General features: G+C 40.7%; 2 gene segments (V, D, J or C); both read left to right on the plus strand.

Moving 5' to 3' along the window:
• LOC311603962 (Ig gamma-1 chain C region secreted form-like) overlaps nucleotides 1-22,808 on the plus strand; it is a 615,341-nt gene that overhangs the window by 316,373 nt on the left and 276,160 nt on the right.
• LOC311603395 (immunoglobulin heavy variable 3-48-like) lies at nucleotides 14,618-15,087 on the plus strand. The segment is given in 2 exons: nucleotides 14,618-14,671; nucleotides 14,765-15,087.

A 22,808-nucleotide genomic window follows, 5' to 3' on the forward strand; every position in this document is an offset into this window, starting at 1 on the left:
AGGACCTGGCCTGGTGCAGCCCTCACAGACCCTGTCTCTCACCTGCACAGTCTCTGGCTTCTCATTAACCAGCTATGGTGTACACTGGGTCCGCCAGCCTCCAGGAAAGGGTCTGGAGTGGGTGAGTCCTATGTGGAGTCGTGGGAGCACAGGTTACAATTCAGCTCTCAAATTCCGATTCAGCATCAGCAGGGACACCTCCAAGAGCCAGGTGTTCTTGAAACTGAACAGTCTGCAGACTGAGGACACAGCCCTGTGCTACTGTGCCAGAGACACAGTGAGGAAACTCAACTCTGAGCCTGCACAAAAAAACTTTCTACAGGGATGCTCAAACCAGCAGAGGGCGCTGTAGCCAAACAAGTGCTTTCTAGGTCATTACATTTAGGGGATTTAAGAGTATGTGGCTATAAGTGAGTATATACCATTTGAGTCTTTCTGCTTCTGGGTTAACTCACTCATTATGATCATTTCTAGCTCAATCCATTTATCCACAAATTTCGGGAATTCCTTGTTTTTAATAGCTGAGTAGTATTCCATAGTGTATATGTACCACAGTTTCTTTATCCATTCTTCCACTGATGGACACTTAGGCTGTTTCCATGTTCTGGCTATTATGAATAAGGCTGCTATGAACATGGTTGAGCAAATTTTCTTGTGTGCTGGAGCATCTTCTGGGTATATTCCAAGGAGTGGAATAGCTGGGTCTTGAGGAAGCCCTATTCCCATTTTTCTGAGATAGCACCAGATAGATTTCCAAAGTGGTTGTACTAGTTTGCATTCCCACCAGCAATGAAGGAGTGTTCCTCTCTCCCCACATCCTCGCCAGCATGTGGTGTCACTTGAATTTTTGATCTTAGCCATTCTGATGGGTGTAAGATGGAATCTCAGATATATCTGCATATTAGCCCAAGGGGCATGTCCCACGAAAGCCTTCACTTACCAGGAAACTGAGACAGAGGGGAGAACATTCTAGTGGGACTCTAGATGAGAGAAGCATGGGAGAATGGCAAAGTAGAAGGATCCAGAGGGTCCTAGAAGCCTACAAGTAGAACATTATGATAGGCAGATTTGGGCCCAGGGGTCCCGCTCAAACTAAGGCACCAGCCAAGGACAATAAGGCGGTAAACCTTAAACCTCTACCCAGATCTAGCCAATGGACAGAACACTCTCCACAGTAGAGTGCAGAGTGGGATATTACTTTCTCACATACTCTGGTGCCTCACCTTTGACCATGTCCCCTGGAGGGGGAGACCTGGTGGCACTCAGAGGAAGGACAGCAGGTTACCAAGAAGAGACTTGATACCCTATGAACATATACAGGGGGAGGTAATCCCCCTCAGGAACAGTCATGGGGAGGGGAATAAGGGGAAAATGGAAGGGAGAGAAGAATGGGAAGATACAAGGGATGGGATAACCATTGAGATGTAACAAGAATAAATTAATAAAGTAAAAAAAATAAAACTTTAAAAAAATTTTTAAAAATTGAGGTGTAAAAAAAAAAGAGTATGCAGCATGCACATGTATTTCAATGCTAGGATAATAGTTTCTTCTTCGAGCTAATGCAGTCTTCTAATGCCCTTCTTCATTGTCATATTCTAAAAACTTGATTTTTGTTGACACAAAAAGAACAATTTTTTTACCCACAAATAAAATAAGCTACTCAGATACTTCTTCTTATCAGACTAAATGGTACATAAATTAATATGTTCCATATAAATGCATATATATTTAACCTTTTATACCCATACATGTACATGGAAATAACACATTATATATGTGATATATTGTGTATGTATATACTTATATAACATGAATAATTATATATTCATATGTGTGTAACATATAAAATAATATATATATGGTTAAAATTATATCATATTGATATATATAATTCTATATTTCCATGTATGATATGCTATATATTAATATATATGTATATGTATATAACTGAAAATGCTTATATTTCATTAAGAGACTGAAATTACAGCACTTGTTGAGTGCAATTTTTGTAAGAAGTTTGACAATTTGTGTTTTCTGTAATGCAACATCTGTACTTCAGCTCTTGTGATAAACAAATGGAGGCTTCCTTGAGATATTGTGATTTTCCAAGGTAACTTGGGAATTGAAATCTCCATTGTTTCCTTCTTCTGAACCAAGAGGATCCAATGAAAGACACAGTTGGTTGTCATTTTGAAATATTTAATTTTGTGCATTTCCTCTTGATAAAAATTGCCTTACATCTCAAAGGCTGAAATTATGAATTTTCACCAGGTATATTGTGTACCTAAAATCATGAAATTCTCAGATACCTGTGTATACTTCCCAGCTGGTGTCAGCTACAGTCCCTGCCCCATCTCGCCTCTGCCCTCCCCTCAGACAACCGATTCTACAATGTTCAGTTCTTGTTCATGTTTTGAACCTTACAAAGCATCCATAGTTGCTCTTCGTGAAATCTGGTGCTGCTGACAGGAGGAAACTGGTGACTCTGGTGTGAGTTGGAAAAGTGTTCAGAGATTCATGGTTGTCTGTGGGACCCATGCTAATGCACTTGAGCAGCTTTAAAAAGGAAAAGAGAATCTGCTCATCTGAGGCTGGGCTTCCCTGGAAACTCTTCTAGTGACAAGAGTACTGTGTGATGAGGATTGAAGGCCAAATTGTGTAGATTGTAAACCATGAGATCAGGACACTGCGGCTTAAAATTCCATGCCATTTGGAAAGTGATGGATGCCCTTCCATACTCGTGTGTGTCAAGTTGAGCATCCGCTGGGAGTAATACTGGGTGAGCAGTGCAAATTTTTTAAACAGATTGGTTAGACCAAAAATATATCAGAGCTAAGGTCAAGCATTACTAACTCTCAAACATTTCTCTTTGACCAAGAAAATATAGAGCATGTTCTTGAGATTCTAACGTCGTGTCCCCAATATATAATCTTAATATCCATATAGCTGTAAGTAAGTTTTTAGACAAATAAGCAAGACAAGTATTTTCCTCTGGAGTAGAGCAGAGGCACCAATGGATGTGGCTGGTCCTTGAAATCCTCCTCTTGATTATGTCTTCTGATTAGTCCTACAGACTTAGTGAGAAAACATAGCCAGGTCATGTGACACAGAATCCTCCCAACTCCACATCTCAATTAAAAGCACCAGGATGAAAGTCCTTATAGTGTGTCCCCTGATAGCAAATGATAAATATGCATGGCTTCTGAGATGCTCTTTCCCTAATTCTGTCTGACCATCAGGAAATATCACCTTGGTATCAAGTGTCAACTAAAGAATGTTAATAACTATTTTATATATCATGTGTGATATTTCTGTAAATAGATTTCATAGAACTAACAGAAGGGCCCCAACAATTGTTTTGGTCACATGTAAGTTGAGTGATCTGATTCATGCTTGGCAGACATGAAAGCAAAATTCAGCAATGCCTGGTACTGTTAAATCTGTCATATTCTTTTCCCACATTACATAACACTATTACTATTTATACTACTTAGTTATATGGGTGAATTATAGACTTTTACAATTGTTTACTTATCAGGTAAAAGCTTAAAAATATTGATAACTCTAAAGTAATCTAAGTGATGTAAACTACTCCAGGAATTCAAAAAATCATAGACTACATTATAGTTTTTAATCTACCAGTGGGATAAGTAGTAATGTAATAAACCACTTTTAACAATTTAGAAACTTTAAATATAATTAAAAGTTGGTATAATTTAATAATACTAAATAAAAACATTAATGAGTTGATATTTATCGAGAAACCTCACTAGAGTTCAATGTATCTAACCAGTACAATGGAGATGTTATTAATTGGTTTACATTTCTTCTGCTTGTATTTTGAGAAACATACCTACATTATCATAGTCAAGTGATATTTTGACCTGGTTTTATTCAACATGTCAGGATGTTTTTATTTTCATGGCTGGTGTCACTGATAAAATGTGTTGCAAGCTCAACCAGGTCAAGGTGAAGTTTAGGCTATTGAAAACAGACTTGCAAAAAAAAAAAAGAAAAAAAAGAAAACAGACTTGCATCCACTGCAAGAGGGAACATTATGATAGCTCATCCAGGTGCTGGAGAAGCAGCTCAGCAGTGCAAGAGCTCTTGTGTGGTGGATATGAGGGCTTAAGTCAAAGGCTGATATTTCAAAATCACATTCCACAATTTGATTAATAGTGGGTTTAAACTATTAATATCAAGGGTTAGGCTATTGTTTATCATATGTGAGAGCAGCATCATTTCTTTTCTCAAAATCAATTCATTTTTATCTCCTGTCTGAGGTTGAATCCAAAGGATGACGCAGAGATCAGACAGCACAGAAGTCTGAGGTGATGTCCTCTTGCTTGCACATCATTCTGCCCTCCATCCTGATTTGAACCAGTTACATAGACCAATATATTTGAGTAGAAGAAGCTGCAAAAGACTGACATCGTTAATCACCAGGGAAATAAAAAATAAATCCTAACTGATAATGGTATGGGTTACATTTAGTAATGGAAAGACAAAAAGAAATGTGGATGGATAATAACGGGTCCTTTTGGCCTGACCTATGAACATGGTTCCACTACAGTACTGGCAAATACTGTGCAGAACACTCAGAGTGACACATCCCAGTCCAAGTGGCACAAAAGTCTCAGATACAGGTGGGTAGTGATGAAAGTGACATTTTCATTAAAATAGAGTTTTTAATTTTCCTGGTCACTTCCAGATCCCGCTGTTGCACTGCCTCTCCCTGCTGCATTCGCTGTCTGAGGGGCTGAGGTGTGCAGTCCCAATAATATACCCTTGCTCAATGGGGCTCATGGCTCTCACATCCTTCTTCTGTTTCACCACATGTAGCTTGTCCTTGAGTAAAAATGGAGACAGAATTTACATTACTCAGATTTGAAAATTTAATTTATTGAGGTACTCTGGACTTACACTAACCTCTTTGTACTAACACATGGCTTACTGAGTTTTCACGTAATTAAATATCTGTGAAACCACTATACTGACAGGCAGGAAAACATTCGTTGTTCTGCTGTAGTTTCTGTCCATATCTCTCATAGGATTCTGCCAGTCAATTTGGGGCACATGCTCTGATAATATTTATGCTCAATGTATGGACTCATCTTTGCACTTAGTCTTTGGAAAGATGATGTCTGAATTATCCTAATGGTAACAGACCCTGCTAGTCTCTGTTTCCCATACTCATGGACTATTTTTTTCCAGGCATTTTTTTCATAATGCCTGTGTGTATAAGAGTGGGGAGCCTTGTTATACAGCTTCTTTGTATCTCACTGTCTTGAAACTCAGCAGATACCAGGTACATTTTAACTAAGTTTGTTTTCAAGAGATACATACAATAGAAATATCATGAATGTCACTGACCTCTACCTGTCCAGGACCCTCCTACTCTTCCCTAGGCCAAAGACATGCAAGTAATCCCATGTAACTCCTTGGTACTCCTTACCAATAGGAAATTTCCAAACCCAAAGTACTAGTCATATGGCATCTTGTACTTCTTGTCCTAGGTCCTTGATCTTCATGAAAACCTAACTGAGACCCACAGACTATCAATAGCCCATTTTGTGTCTAAAGAAGCCAAGAGACATATATACTGAGGGGGAAAAAAGGTGTATTTATTTCTGTGAATTCCTTCCCAAACCCTTGTAACCACAATGTAAATGCCAGAAAAACCCAGAAGAGACACACTGAGAATAATGTCGGGACAAATATTCTTCTAACACTCAGAGCTTGATGAACAAGAGGAGGACATACTGTGGGTGAGCATCACAAATTCCACAGATGACTGTCTCCATAATGGGAAGACCTGCCTCCACCACTTCACTCACAATGTGAAGAAATGGAGAAAAGCTACAGTCTCTTGGGCTGTGCGGTTATTAACACATGAAGGCATATGACACCATATGCTCATGCCTGACCTCCTCCTCATTTCTTGACATCACCTTATCTTGCTTATTTTTATGTCAGTTATTATAACTCTCAAGTCTGGTTGGATGCTACACCTTTTTATGAAACATTATGTGATAGTTGAAATCTCATCCCTCACCGATATAAACTCCTAATTAGGAACTTGGATTTCTACATGCTACAAACTAAGATGAGAGAGAGAGAGAAGAGAGAGAGAGAGAGAGAGAGAGAGAGAATTAAAGATAGACTGGCATAAATAAAGAGGTACAAAGACTAGTATCAAGGTCAGCTGTCTCTGGGGAATAAGCCGAACATCTGAATCTAGTCACATGGGAACCACAGCAGACACTTAGGTCTACTGAAATATAAACATTTGAAATCACAGGTACTAAATGTTATTGAGGTGTTTCTTCACAACTTATTTTCAAAATTAGTGGTAAAAAAGAAGGACTCCCACTAATGACAAGATAAAGAACTTTAAGCAGTTCTTTAAGCAGGATTTAAGATCACTAAGAGGACAAATGACACCCCTAAATTCTCTTCTGGAACATACAGAGATAAACAGGTGCATGTAGGACAGGTTTCCCTGTTCAGCCAGCACTGCATGAATGCTGACACATTAACTATAAACAGCCCCATGTTTTGTTCCAAGGCGTCCATAGTGTGAATCTGGAGTTGGAACCAGACAGAAGCAGAAAGTGCTTCTCAATTTTTCTCAAAAGATACTCTAAGAAGCACAAGGTAAATTACAGTCACATGAAGAGGAAATTGGAAATATTAACTCCTGCTTCCTTTTATTCTGTCAGGAACCTCCCCCAATGCAAAGCAGCCCTCAGCCTCAGGCTGAAAGCCCAGGCCTAGCTGAGAAGCCCATGTCCTCACTGGAGCCTCCATCACAGCATGGCTGTCCTGCTGCTGCTCCTCTGCCTGGTGACCTTTCCAAGCTGTAAGTGTTTCAGGCCTTCAGGAGAGGGACCTGGGCATGGATGTCATCTATGGGATGTGTGACTGATGGTGATGTTCTTGTCCCCAGGTGCCCTGTCCCAGGTGCAGCTGAAGGAGTCAGGACCTGACCTGGTGCAGCCCTCACAGACCCTGTCTCTCACCTGCACAGTCTCTGGCTTCTCATTAACCAGCTATGGTGTAGATTGGGTCCGCCAGCCTCCAGGAAAGGGTCTGGAGTGGGTGGGTGCTACAGGGAGTAGTGGAGGCTCATATTATAATCCAGCTCTCGAATCCCGACTCAGCATCAGCAGAGACACCTCCAAGAGCCAGGTGTTCTTGAAACTGAACAGTCTGCAGACTGAGGACACAGCCATGTACTACTGTGCCAAATACACAGTGAGGGAATTCCACAGTGAGTCTGCACAAAATCCTCTCTACAGGGTGCTTAAGACAAGCAGGGGGCGCTGATTCCCAGCAGAGAAGACTCCCTAGGCCCAGGAGGAGTCATTATGACTGAGAAGTTCAGAACTATGCTCCATGAGCATGCATTTCAATGCTGAGCCCTATGCTTTTCCCCTTCAAGCCAAAGAAATCCTCTGATGTCCTCTCTAGTGTCGGCTGTGGGCTCCATGTTCAATGAAAATAGTTGAGGCAACTTTTAAAAGGAAGAGAGAATCTGCTCACCTGATGCTGAGGCTTTTCTGGAAACTCCTGCAGTGTCAGCAATAGTGTGTGATGAAGCTTCAAACACCAAATTGATTAGATTATTAGAATTCTAAAATGAGGACAGACAACAGTGGATTGAATGACGGCACACAGTGCTGAAAGATTCTGCTTTTGTGTTCCCATGATGGTGAATTGGGGATGAAGGACAGCCTAAATCCTTCTCAGTAAAAGTGGATAAGCAGCATGAATTCTTTAAACAAGGTTGTTGGATGAAAGAGAACCCATATCAAGAGGTTTTAATCAACAAATGGTGAAATAGAACCCATACCAAGAGTTTTTAATTAACAAAGGATGTTAATTTTGACAGCGAACATGCACAACTTGCTATTGAGATGCTAATACCATGTCAAACAGAAACAGTCAAAATCTATATTGACATAAGAAAAGGTTGACCAAATGAGTAAAGACAAGAATTCATATCTAAAGAAGAACAGAAGTACTAATAAAAAGTAGGATAATTGTAGAAATTAAATAGGAAATAAAAAGATGATGCCTTAAAGTTTTCTGCTGTTGAGCATGTTCTTTTGTTATTTCTAGAGTTACCAAGAAAATGCATACATGGATGACATGAGTGCACAATCCTGGCACACAATACCTTACCCCAAACCACCAGAGTTGGTGATTTTATCAAATGTGCCTTTTATAATCTGTGCCAAAAATGACATAAGTCATGTTTTCCTAGTATTCCCTTACCCCAATTCTGACAGATAAAATATATCAGTTTAGCATGATGTCTCAGCTAAATAAATATAAATTGCAGTTTTACAAATCATGCATAGGTTTTCCTGTGAATGGAATTCATGTACATAGGACAAGAGACCCTCCAGTTCAGTTGATCAGGTTTGTGGTTCCAGATAAAGTGCCTGAGCTAACTCAGTAACCAAAATGCAAAAAATAAATTCAACAGTGCCTGGCAGCTTCAGAACTGTTATGATCTTTCCCCACTCTAAATCAGATTATTATTACTGTTACTATTCAGTTGCTTGTGATGTGTAGACTTTATTTATTATCTAATTATCAGGCTAAATAAAACATTCAACATGTCTAAAGTATTTCATTTGTTGAAAAGGGAACAAGGAAAATAGTCAACCACATATTCACATTATAATTATGAAACCAACTGTGTTAAGAAGAATAAATCAATAGACTAATATTTTACACTTTAGAATGTATAAATATGATGCTTAGACAAAATTATAAGCTAATAGTGCAATGTAAAACAGGCTGTTGCCTTGGCTTTTATCAAGAAACCTCATGAGAGCACTGTGTAGATGAGGACAGCCAGAGAGATTGGATAAAATGTTTTTTTTCTCCTGTCTGCAGTTGTAGAAACATTTTCCTTTTTTGTACTCAAATGACATGTAAAAGTGCCATCACTTTTAATAAATGTGCAATCCTAGAATCAGCCTCTTTAGAATGCAAGGAAATGCATATTGAAGTCCTCAATACGAATAAATTTTATGATGTGTTAACATTTTGACTTTTTAAACTTTACAAATGAAGCACATGGGCTTTTGTGTGTATGACATTGCTCTAAGGTGACATCATCAGGTGTAATTTCTACTCTTAACTCAGAATATGAACCTTCCCTTAGTAGCTGATCTTTGACAATATCAAAGCTTCTATTCCTATTTAGTTATTCCGTATATGAGGCTTCATCTTTCCATGATGTTTGCCATTGTAATTGAGAATCAGGTTCTAAGATGGCTGTCATCAAATCTGTCTAATCTTTGAGTATTATGTAATTCTGCATAACCCAGTAATTAACTATTTCTTTTACCTAGTGTAAATGTAAGCCTTGGGTCATTACTGTGTCTTTAAATCTCTTTAAGTCTAGTGTCTATCTAGGTCTCCAATCAAATTCTTGATAACCATGTGGACACTGATCTTCTGGTCCTAATCACCTTAGAATAGCTGGAAATATCTGGTAGAATACCCTGTTGTTAAGGTCTCAGTCCACCATATTCAGATAGCTTGGCAAAAAAGAAGACTCCTTTCTCAAGTCTGGCTTTTACTTCTCTGGCTGACCTTCTCTGGAGAGTGTCTCTAGTAACAGATACCTGACTGTTATTGGAGGATAACACTGCACAGAGTGTCATGCAATCACTACCTGACTTAGATTATGACTATAGCTCCTTCCCAGTGCCCATATGACAATTAGGTACTGTGTTCTGATCAATCAATACTTTCTGCCTGTAACACTAACAACCCTTATATGCCTTACCCCTAAAACAATAAAATGAGCTGCAACTATGAGCTGACTCCCACAATTATTTTCCATCATATTCAAGGCTATCCAAATGCCATCCATTGTTTGTGTTCCCTTTATCATCAAGGCCCTGTGGTCAACAACCCCTGGGGGAGGAAAGGACAACAAGTCATTTTAGGGTTTTCTTTCAATGGTTTTCGACTTTCATGATGCAGTTTGTTACAAGGCAGTCATTTACACTATAGATTCGATGAATCTGAAAAATTCTTTATTATTCAAACTATTGTCCAATGTGTCTGGCTTTATGTTGAGATATTAAGTCAATTTGGACTTTAGTTTTGTGCAGGATGATAAATAATGGTCTATTTGCATTTTTCTGCAAGTAGACATCCAGTTAGACCAGCACCATTTATTAAAGATGCTCTCTTTTCTCCACTGTATGATTTTGGCTTCTTTGTCAAAAATCAAGTGTACATAGGTGTGTGGGTTTATTTCTGGGTCTTCAATTCAATTCCATTCATGCACCTGGTTGTTTCTATGCCAGTAGGGTGATGTTTATATTACTGTTGCTCTATAGTGAAGCTTGAGATCAGGGATGGAGAGACCTCCAGAAGGTCTTTTGTTGTACAGATTTGCCTTAGCTATTCAGGTTTTTTGGTTTTCAATAAGAAGATGAGAATTGTTCTTTCAAGATCTGTAATGAATTGTGTTGGAATTTTGATGGGAATTACATTGAATCTGTAGAGTACTTTTGGTAAGTTGGCCACCAGTTAGAAGAAAAAATGGAAAAGAGCCTTGAACTCATGGGCACAGGAGATGACTTCCTGAACAGAACACCAATAGTTCCGGCTCTAAGATCAATAATTAATAAATGGGACCCCAAGAAAATGAAAAGATTCTGTAAAGCAAATGAGATGGCCAAAAAAATACACAGACATTGTATAGACTGAGAAAAGTTCTTCGCAAACTCTACATCTGACCAAGACTAATATCCAAAATGTATAAAGAACTCAAAAAATTAAACATGATCAAACTATATAATCCAATTGAAAAATGGAATACAGAACTAAACAGAATTTTTAACACAGGCATGTGGATTGGCAAGAAACACTTAAAGAAATGTTCAACATCCCTAGTCATCAGGGAAACGCAAATCCAAACAACTCTGAGATTCCATCTTATACCTGTCAGAATGGCTAAGATCAAAAACTGAACTGAGAGCACATGCCGGTGAGGATGTGGGAACAGCAGAACACTCTTCCATTGCTGGTTGGAGTACAAATATGTACAACCACTTTGGAAATCATTCTGGTACTTTCTCAGATAATTGGGCCTAAGTCTACCTCAAGATCCAGCCATACCACTCCTGGGCATATACCCAAAAGATGTCCCACCATACAACAAAGTTATTTATTTGCTCAACGATGTTCACAACAGCTTTTTGTTAATGGCCAGAATCTGGAAACAACCTACATGTATCTTAACGGTAGAGTAGATAAAGAAAGGATGGTGCATTTACCCAATGCAATACTACTAAGCTATTAAAAACAAGGAAATATTAAAAAATTTCCAGCAAATGAATAGAACTAGAAATTATTATCCTGAGTGAGGTAACACAGACCCAGAAAGACATGCATAATATATTCTCACTCATAAATAGATATTAGACACATAATACAGGACAGCCACGCTACAATACAGAGACAGATGCACCAATCAAGGGCCATATATGATGTGGACCTAGGCCCTCTGCTCAGATGCAGTACATAGACAGCATGGTCTCCTTAGGGTTCCCACAATATGGCCGGCCAGTAGAGACTGTTTCTGACATGAACTCTGATCCCTCACATTGATCACTTCTTCATGGCAAGTTTGTCTTTTCAGGCCACAGCAGAAGAGGACACAGGTGGTACAGATGAGACTTGATAGGCTGAGGTCAGATGATAAAGAAGGAGGGTCCCATTCTGAGGACTAGGGTAGGGAGGGAGAGATTATGAGGGTGGGAGGATGGGATCAGGAATTGATGAGGGAGGGGCTACATTACGGATATAAAGTGAACAAATGAAAAATAAATTTAAAAAAAAAGATTGCCTGGTTTTTGTTCCATTGTTTGTATTTTTCATTCATTTTCTTCTCTATGTCAGCTCTGTTCTGATTTCTCTTAAAAAGGATATAGAAAATTGCAATCATTTCCAAAAATATAGCATTTTCTATGCTGATGCAGCAGCATCTTTACATAGGATGGTGCACATTCTCTTGTGTCCTGTCCCTTCTGGGCACCAGCCAGAAGCCACACCTACCTGCACCAGCTCTGGGTTACACTTTGTATGCTGCTTTTCTCCTGAGCACAAGGCTGGTGCCAGGGCCTTGAACACAGCTCTGTGAAGTTGCACACTAGGAGGCCCATGCTCCGAGGCTGTTTCACCATGCCTTCTACCGTCAAACACAGGCTGACCTCAGCTGCTCAGCTTGTCCCAGCCCCAGGCAGCGTGTGGGTGCTAGGGAGCCCTGATTTCCCTGCTTCTCCTTCCTCACTCATGCCTTGCATCTCAGTTGTTAGCCCATCCCTCTATCCTCCCATTCCTCTCTTCCTCCCACTTCCCCCCTACTCCCCTCCCCTATGTCTGTGATTGAGGGGGACCTCCTCCCCCTGTATATGCTCATAGGGTATTGAGTCTTTCCTTGGTGACCTATTATCCTTCCTCTGAGTGCCACCAGGCGTCTCCATCCAAGGGACATGGTCCTATATGGGGCACCAGAGTTTGTGTGAAAGTCAGATCTCCTTCTCCACTTAATGGTGGAGGATGTCCTGTCCATCAGCTAGTCTGGGTAGGGGTTCAAAGTTTACTGCCCATATTTTCCTTGGCTTGTTGCCATAGTTTGTGGAGGACCCCAGGGCCCAGACCCACCTGTAGTTTTCCAGGACCCACTGGATCCTTCTATTTCCTCATTTTCCCAGGCTTCGGAGCTCTGCTCCTGACATAGATGACCTCTTAGAGACTCTGCCCAGCAGGGGATTGGGACTGATACTAGGACTCCCCTACAGAAGCTGGGCAAAGATCTGTTAGTTTTGTGGAAGAGTTGGGGGAAGGAAGGACAGGGAAGCAGGGAGTGTTTGTCAGGAGCTCCACAAGGAGACCCTCAAGGCTGGCGGATCTGTACCCAGGGGGCTTCAAAAACTCATGCACCAATGAAGGACATTGCAAGCAGGGAACCTAGATGTCCTGTTCAGAGGTAGCCAGTGGAGAGCTCATTCTTCACATAGGAACAGGAACAGGAGATCAGCGGACTGCCTCTGACATTAATTGTGGCGCCTGCTATTTAATCAACTGCCCCTTGGGTAAGAGGCCCTGTGGGAACACAGAGGAAAGGGATGCAGGGAATCCAGAGGAGACCTATAGAGTGTGTGCAGAATGTAGGGAGAGAGGACCCCACCTGTCAGAGGTCTAGAGGGGAGGAATAGTGTGGAAGAAGAAGGAGTGTGGAAATGGAAAAACAAGAGTGAGGGGATTACAGAGCATAATGTGAATACATAGGCGTGTTCTATCCAGAAGACAGCACCTCACAGCACTCCTTTGCATGCTCCAAGCCTTACATTTTTTCCACCCTTCCTGAGAATCTTCTGCATTTTGGATTAACATGGATGAAGCTGGAAGTCTTTATATCAAACACCATAATGAAGATTGGGAAGAACAAACCTACCTGTTTCTGTCACATGCAGGAAGTAGAGTGTGTGTGTCAGGGGTTTGGGCTTCTTTTTTTAGGATTTAAAACTAGAACTGGAATGCTAGGAAGGAAGATTTCTTAAGTGAGTGGCAAGGATGAGCAAGGAGAGGGGAATAATGGTGATCGGACAGCAAAGGTGAGGTGTGGTGAGAGAAAGGCGATGAGTAGGAGGGAAGCAAGAGAACTGGAGAAATAAGACCAAAATCAGAGTAAAAATCAACTAAAGGTAAAAGATACACTATTATATCAAATTGGGGAAATGACATCAAGCCTAAGACAAAGACAGTGATGTGTTGTCTGAAGTAAAGATGGAAGATGAGAATGGTGGACTGAATTTGAAGAAATCATGGGGAGAACAGTTGCAAAACAAGTTAGTGTGCTACAAATAAGAATGTCTTCACTGCAAACACTGAGTGGAAGGCAGGAGGTGACAGAAGGATGAAGTATTTGCAAGCCTCCTATTACATGAAGAGTGTTCTCTCAGAAATGACATTTCACGTGTTCTCATCAGAGAGAAGGAATTCTTATAACATCTCCATTCAATACGACCCTGTCCAAGAGCCACACACAGAGAAACCATGTACAGTCCATACAATATGAAAGACTGAGCTAATATATAGAGGGAGAGATGAATGGGAGGCAACAAAGGATGGGATAACACTTGAGATTTAATTTGAAATAATTAATAAAATATATTTTTAAAAAAGAAAAGAAAAAACACTGTGTGATGAGCTATTTAATTTCACATTTGTTCTGGAAAGGCATAGCAGTATATACGCACAGCATGTTGTGTGCAGGTGCACAAAAGAGAACTAAATAAAGTATGTGAATCCTTAACAATGGAAAGCTACATAAAGAGAAACCATTCTGTGTTAACTTCTGGAACTGTCATCAGTCTTTGATGCCTTATATCAGCTCTGAGCACTGCTTCCTGCCCAGGTCCAACAACATAGCCTGCTACAGCAGGAAGACATGCAAATGAGGCTTCTCTGTGCCCATGAAAAACAGTCCTGCCCTGACCCTGCAGCTCTGGCACAGGAGCTCAGCCCTGGATTCCCAGATCCTCCCATTCAGTGATCAGCACTGAGCACTGACCACTCACCATGGACTTGGGGATCAGCTTGGTTTTCTTTGTCTTTATGTTAAAAGGTAATTTGTGGAGAAGAGATGCTGTGTGTTGTGTGGACAACAGAAAGAGAAACATCGTGATTGTTTTCTAACCAGTATTCTCCATGTTTTCAGGAGTCCATTGTGAGGTGCAGCTGGTGGAGTCTGGAGGAGGCTTGGTACAGCCTGGAAAGTCCATGAAACTCTCCTGTGCAGCCTCTGGATTCACATTCAGTGACTATCGAATGAGCTGGGTCCGCCAGGCTCCAGGCAAGGGGCTGGAGTGGGTCGCCTACATTAGTTATAGTAGTAGTAACATCTACTATACCGATGCCGTGAAGGGCCGATTCACCATCTCCAGAGACAATGGCAAGAACATGCTGTACCTGGACATGAACAGTCTGAGGGCTGATGACACAGCCACATATTACTGTACCAGAGACACAGTGACTGAATGACACTGAGAACTCAGACTCAAACCTCCCTGCAGGGAGCTGATGATCAGCAGGGGGCGATGAGAGCACACAGAGCTCTAAGTGACAGAGAGTTACAGCCTGTTCAGAGTCCTGAAGGCCATGGAGTGTTTATGCCTGGCAGCTGCTCTGAAGAGACTCAGGAAAGGATCTCTTGGGCTGGATGCAGATGCCCTTCCTGTTCGCTTTATCTCTTGGGTCTCCAGAACTGATGACTCAGGCAACTGATCAGGGTTGAGAGAAGAATGAAGAAAGCAAAAAGGGAGCCCAAGGTTTCTTCTCCTGGGACTGAATGTACCATGGCCCAAGAGGATAATTTAAACTGACCACAATTTTCCTATGGCTGAGGCTGTAAAAAATGATTTCTGCCAGAAACTGATGAGGGGTCCGAAAAGCAGGCTCTTTGATCTGTAGACAGGCCTCCTTGTGGAGATCTCCAGTAAGCTAATGTAAACTTAGACTTGGGTAGAAAAGCCCTGAGTCTGCTATTTATTTGCAAATCTACAAGGAAATAAGGAGAGAGAGAGAGAGAGAGAGAGAGAGAGACAGACAGACAGACAGACAGACAGACAGACAGACAGAGAAAGAGACAGAGACAAAGACAGAGACAGAGACAGAGACAGACAGAGAATAAACAGCTCTCACACACAAACATTCAATGGAAAAGGTGGATGAAGTTAGACATCTCGAATTCAACTGAAGTCAATTTTCCAATTCTCAACACAGTTTATTGTTGGTGACTGTACTTATGCTTCTGAGAAAAGGGAATTACTTCATAGTCAATAGAGAATAATTAGTCACAAAAACAGATGAATTCTAAACTACAACAGATGACATGTTTTAAAGCTAAGCATATCTTATTTATGTATCCATTACAGAAGTTTATAGTGAGTTCAGAATGATGAAGGTTGACAGGGTCTAAGATTAATAGGGTCTGAAACTTATAAGAATATACATTTTGTCAATTAGGACTGACCTAACTATACATTATCCAGCTATCTTAGTTCATGAGATTCCATCTTACACCCATCAGAATGGCTAAGATCAATAACTCAACTGACACCTCATGCTGGCGAGGGTGTGGAGAAAGAGGAACACTCCTGCATTGCTGGTGGGAATGCAAACTAGTACAACCACTTTGGAAAGCTATCTGGTGCTTTCTCAGAAAAATGGGAATAGGGCTTCCTCAAGACCCAGCTATTCCACTCCTTGGAATATACCCAGAGGATGTACTACTACACAACAGGGACATATGCTCAACCATGTTCATAGCTGCCTTATTCATAATAGCCAGAACTTGGAAACAACCTACGTGTCCCTCTATAGAAGAATGGATAAAGAAACTGTGGTACATTTACACTATGGAATACTACTCAGCTATTAAAAACAAGGAATTTCCAAAATTTGTGGACAAATGGATTGAACTAGAAATTGTCATAATGAGTGAGTTCACACAGAAGCAAAAAGAGCTAAATGGTATATACTCACTTATATCGAGACACTAGTCCAAGGTGTACGTCCCCATGAAAAACTGTACCTACCAGAATAGTGGGTAAGAGGGGAGGACATCCTATTGAAACTTTAGGTGTGAGAAGCCTGGGAGAAAGAGGAAATGGAAGGACCCAGTGGGTCCTGGAAAACTACAGGCGAGTCTGGGCCCTGGGGCCCTCCGCAAACTGTGGCAACAGCCAAGGAAAAAATAGGCAGTAAAAACCTTGAACCCCTACCCGGGCTAGCCGATGGACATTCTCCACTGTTGAGTGGAGAAGGAGATCTAACTTTCACACAAACTCTGGTGCCCCATATTTGAACATGTCCCTTGGACGGAGATGCCTGGTGGCACTCAGAGAGGAAAGATAAGAGGTCACCAAGGAGAGACTTGATACCGTATGAGCATATTCAGGGGGAGGAGGTCCCCCTCAGACACAGACTTAGGGGAGGGGAGGGGAGTAGGGGGGAAGTGGGAGGAAGGGAGGAATGGGAGGATACATGGGATGGGCTAACAACTGAGATGTAATATGTATAAATTAATAAAAATGTATTTTTAAAAAAAGAGTTCAGGACAATAACATTATCTGCCTTTCATTCTAAAAAACAGTAAATTCAGGCATCTATAGATAGCCTAATTTCATTTGGGGTTCATGGGAAGTTTGAAACCAACATGCATATATTTATGCTGAAATATCAGGATTCGTGGTACCATCTGGAGTGGAGTCTTATCTGATGTCATGAATCTACTTCCAGCCTATTCCTACTGAGGCATATGGAGGTCCACAAAGGTATTTATGGCAGCCACAAACTAATGCTAATTTTTAAAACTGTTGAATCAAATCAGGAACTCCATAATCAGGGATTAATTCATCTGAATAACAAACAGTACATCTTCAACAAGATCCTATAGGAAGTTTGCTCAATCAGATATAGTCAATGACTAGAAAGTAACAATACACACCAATGCCAGAAGTTTTATTTTTGGTTTTGACAGTGTTTCTCTGTGCAACCCTGGCTGTCCTAGACTCTCTTTGTAGACCAAGGTGGCCTTGAATGTAGTCTTGGCTGTCCTGGGCTCACTTTATAGACCTTGCTGGTCTTAGACTCAGAGTGATTCATCTGCTTCTGCCTCCATGGGTGCTGAGATTAAAGGCATCCACTACCATGCCTGGCTCTCTTGCCAGATTTTAGAGAGATGTAGCAATGCATAATTGACAGATTAGTCAGATGTTGCAAGATGTTCTAGGGTGCATCACGGTACCAACCTGCAAAATACCAGATCCTTCCCAGAGCTCTCTCATGCCTACTGAACTTCCACAAATCAATGGCTCCTGACAGCATGTCAGAGTCTGGAGGCAATTCTGTGGGTGTATCATGGTACAAGACCTTGAAAATATCACCTCCTAGACAGCCCAGGCCACATGCCTAGTAAGCTCCCTTAACTTTTCAGCAGTGAAAACTGACAATGACATTGGTCATGAGCTCAGAGTTAATAAATCAACAGAAGCCATGCTCCAACCAAAACATGTAGACAAGGTTTTCTGGTCTGAGTTTGTGATCTCTCAGGAACATGTTAATTAACATCCAGCCTGTGGGATAAGTCTGAGGAGAAGGTTGATAGCCTGAAACACCACATTTGGAAACCATCACCCTTAAATACAGTATGATGGCCTGAAGAAACCAACACTGAAATCCAAGAAGACTCACTCCTTCTGAACCAGTCACACGTTGATCTCAATTGTGAAACATGTTTATACATAATTTACTGTTAAGCAGTTCTAGAAATCAGAAGGAAATGTTATCTTTTAAAATAATTTCAATCAATGTTTCAGAAGAGAATATGTGGGCTCAAGTGTGAAGTGGATTGAACTAGAATGACATTGCTACCTTGATGTTTCCTGTGTACTTCTGTGGCTCAAGTGACCCCTCACTTGAGAAAACTGTGATCAGAGCCCATCAACCGTGTTTCTCTTAGAAGGAATTTGTTAGTCAAGAACTTCTTGCTGTAGCATTGTACATTAAACAGAGATAATGAGTGACTACACAATTTTCTGAAGGTGCTGAGCTAACATGATTTCCATAATGCATTTGTTTTTTCAGTAATATTACCAAGATATGTAATGATTTAACATGTTCTTCCATATACCCTTAGATGTTGCTCTCTCTCTCTCTCTCTCTCTCTCTCTCTCTCTCTCTCTCTCTCTCTCTCTCTCTCTCTCTGTGTGTGTGTGTGTGTGTGTGTGTGTGTGTGTGTGTGTGTGTGTTTCAATATCCCTATTGTGCCAGTGGGCTTATCTTGCCAGGTCAGTAATTATGGTAGCTCACAGGACCTAGGAAAGGTTGATAAAGGTTGTCTCTCCCCCAGTAGCTGGCAAAGAACCTTCCAGAGCTATGAAAGATGGACAGTATAAATGAAACTTTGATGTGTGTAATAGCTTGATATCTCCCTGTTCTGTGACTCAAGTGTTTGGTGCCTTCAGCAGTAGAATCTTGGGGTCAATATAGAGTATACAGGAGCATGGCAAGTACCCTGAAGAACTTGAGCATAGATTGTGTCTCACTAGGCATCACTTCAAAAAAAGCTAAACTGCTTGTAATACTAGGGTTTCTGTTCCCTAACATGACATGTCTAGTTGTGGCAATGCCTACTGTTACATGAAAAGTAAGTCCACCTTTGTCTGTGACTATACATGTGTGTATATATTTCTAAATATTTCAAGAAGCATCTGGCTCAGTAGGCATGGGATACAGTGTGAGTTCAAACAGTACTTCCCTACAGAACATTCTAGACAAGCATAGGGCACATCGGGTTTCAGGAAGCTCGGGACTGATGAGCAGGTACTCAGGTCATGCCTAGGGCTGGTTAATGCTGCCATGTGTGGTTTCTGCTTCTTGTTTAGGAACCTTCCCAAGACCCTTCAGGATATCATCTTTTTTGAAAATCTCAAGACAGTTTGCTTGATAACACCAAATTATCTTCCTATGGAGGAGCTAGTTGTTCATTTCACATTTTCCCTGCTGTTGGTGAACATCGGAGGGCATGCAAGTCAGGCTCAGCATATATTAACAAGTGTCTCTAATTCTGAAAAGTCGTGAGTGAGAGATATGTGAGACTGTTTAGGAAATTTTAAATCATCTAAGAATCATCATTTATTTTGTTCACTTATGGAATAAAAAGCACACCTCACCTGAATTAGCAATCTAAAGATAGGATGGAAAATGAGAGGCGCTCAGTTTCAGATGGCAAGTGCATTGTCTACAACAATAAAGTACAGTTAGGATTGTTTTCACAGATTCCATGTTTGAATGCTCAGGTACTGCAGACAAACTTTAAAATGTCTGGTAAGACCTCTAGCTATGCTCCTTTTAGTGAGGTTTGATTACACTGAGAATAGTGCCTGAACAAATATTCTTCTAACACTCAGAGCTTGATGAACATGAGGAGGACATACTGTGGGTGAGCATCACAAATTTCACAGATGGCTGTCTCCAGCTTTCACCACTTCACTCACAATGTGAAGAAATGGAGAAAAGCTCTACGGTCTCTTGGGCTGTGCAGTTATTAACACATGAAGGCATAGGGCTTCCCATGTTCATGCCTGACCTCCTCCTCATTTCTTGCCATCACCTTATCTTGCTTATTTTTTATGTCAGTTAATACTACTCTCAAGTCTGGTTGGATGCTACAGCTTTTTGTGAAACATTATGTGATAGTTGAAATCTCATTCCCTACCAATACAAATTCATAATTAGGATTGGGTTTCTATGTGCTACAAACTAAGGTGAGACAGACAGACAGACAGACAGACAGACAGACAGACTGGCATAACTCAAGACGTACAGAGACTAGTATCAAGGTATGCTGTCTCTGGGTAATTAGCTGAACATTTGGATCTAGTGAGATGAGGCCCAAAAGAAGACACCTGGGTCTACTCTAATATAAACAGTTGAAATCACAGGTACGAAATGTTACTGAGGTGTTTCTTCACAACTTATTTTCAAAATTAGTGGTAAAATCAAAGGATTCCCACTGATGAAAAGAGAAAGATTGTTTAGTTCCTTAAGCAGAATTTCAGATGAATAAGAGGCCAAATACCGCCCAATAAACTCTCTTCAGGAACTTAACAAAGAAAAACAGGTGCATGTAGGAGAGGTTAGCCTGTTCAGCAAGCACTGCATAAATGCAGACACATTAACTATTAACAGCCCCATGTTTTGTTATCAACCCTTCAAAGTGAGAATCTGGATTTGAACCAGACAGAAGCAGAAACTGCTTCTTAATTTTTCTCAGAAGATGCTCTAAGAAGCACAAAAATCTCAGTCACCTGGAAGTGAATCTGGAATGTTGCCCTGTACTTGCTTTTAGCCTCTCAGGAACCTCCCCCAATGCAAAGCAGCCCTCAGCCTCATCCTGAAAGCCCAGACCTCGCTGAGAAGCCCATGTCCTTCTCACTGGAGCCTCCATCACAGCATGGCTGTCCTGCCGCTGCTCCTCTGCCTGGTGACCTTTCCAAGCTGTAAGTGTTTCAGGGCTTCAGGAGAGGTACCTGGGCATGTCATCAATGGGATGTGTGAGTGATGGTGATGTTCTTGTCCCCAGGTGCCCTGTCCCAGGTGCAGCTGAAGGAGTCAGGACCTGACCTGGTGCAGCCCTCACAGATGCTGTCTCTCACCTGCACAGTCTCTGGCTTCTCATTAACCAGCTATAGTGTACAGTGGGTCCGCCAGCCTCCAGGAAAGGGTCTGGAGTGGATGGGCATTATGTGGAATAGTGGAGGAACAAGTTATAATTCAGCTCTCAAATCCCGGCTCAGCATCAGCAGAGACACCTCCAAGAGCCAGGTCTTCTTGAAACTGAACAGTCTGCAGACTGAGGACACAGCCATGTACTACTGTGCCAGAGACACAGTGAGGAAATTCCACTTTAAGCCTGCACAAAAAGACTTTCTACAAAGATGCTCAAAGCAGAAGAGGGCGCTCTGCCAAGCAAAGGCTTTCTAGGACATTACTTCTAGGGAATTTAAAACTATGCTGCATGCACATGTATTTCAATACTAGAAATTATAGTTTCTTCTCTGATCCAATGCAATCCTCTAAAGCCCTTCTCCACGGTCATGTTCTACCAAACTTGATTTTTGTTGACACACTAGAACAATATTTTTACCCACAAATAGAATCAGCTATTCAGATACTTCTTATCAGACTAAATGTTAGATAAATTAATATGTTCCACATAAATGCATACATATTTAACCTTTTATATCCATCCATGTACTTGGAACATACACATTATCTATACTATATATTGTGTATGTATATAATTATATAATATATGTATAATTATATATTCATATATGTGGAATATAAAATTATATACATATGGTTAAAATTATATCATATTGATATATATAATCCTATATTTTCATGTATGATGTGCTATATATGAATATATATATGTATATGTATATAACTGAAAATACTTATATTTCATTGATAAACTGAAATTATATCACTTGTTTAGTGCAATTTTTGTAAGAAGTTTGACAATTTGCATTTCCTATAATTCAATATCTGTACTTCAGTTCTTGTGATAAACAAATGGAGGCTTCCTTGAGATTTATGGTTTTCCAAAGTCGCTTGGAAACTGAAATCTCCATTGTTTCCTTCTTCTGAAACAAGAGAATCCAATGAAAGATACAGATGGTTGTCATTTTGACATATTAAATTTTGTGTATTTTCTCTTGATAAAAATTACTTTATATCTCCAATGCCAAAATTATAAATTTTCACCAGGTGTATTGTGTACCTAAAATCATTAAATTCTCAGATGCCTGTGTGTACTTCCCAGCGGTGTCAGCTACAGTCCCTGCCCCATCTCTCCTCAGCCCTTCCCTCAGGCAGCAGATTCTACGATGTTCAGGTCTTGTTGGTGTTTTGAAGCTTACAAAGCATGAACACCATTTCTTCGTGAAATCTGGAGCTGCTGACAGGAAGAACCTGGTGTCTCTGTGGTGAGTTGGAAAAGTGTCATTGAGAGATTCATTGTTGTCTGTGGGACCCATGCTAATGCACTTGAGTAGCTTTGACAAGGAGAAGAGAATCTGCTCATCTGAGGCTGGGCTTCCCTGGAAACTCTTCTAGTGACACCTGTACTGTGTGATGAAGATTCAAGGCCAAATTGAGTAGATTGTAAACCATGAGATCAGGACAGTGTA

This window comes from Acomys minous, assembly GCF_964271855.1.
Source record: "Acomys minous genome assembly, chromosome: 8".
NCBI classification, from domain to species: Eukaryota; Metazoa; Chordata; class Mammalia; order Rodentia; family Muridae; genus Acomys; species Acomys minous.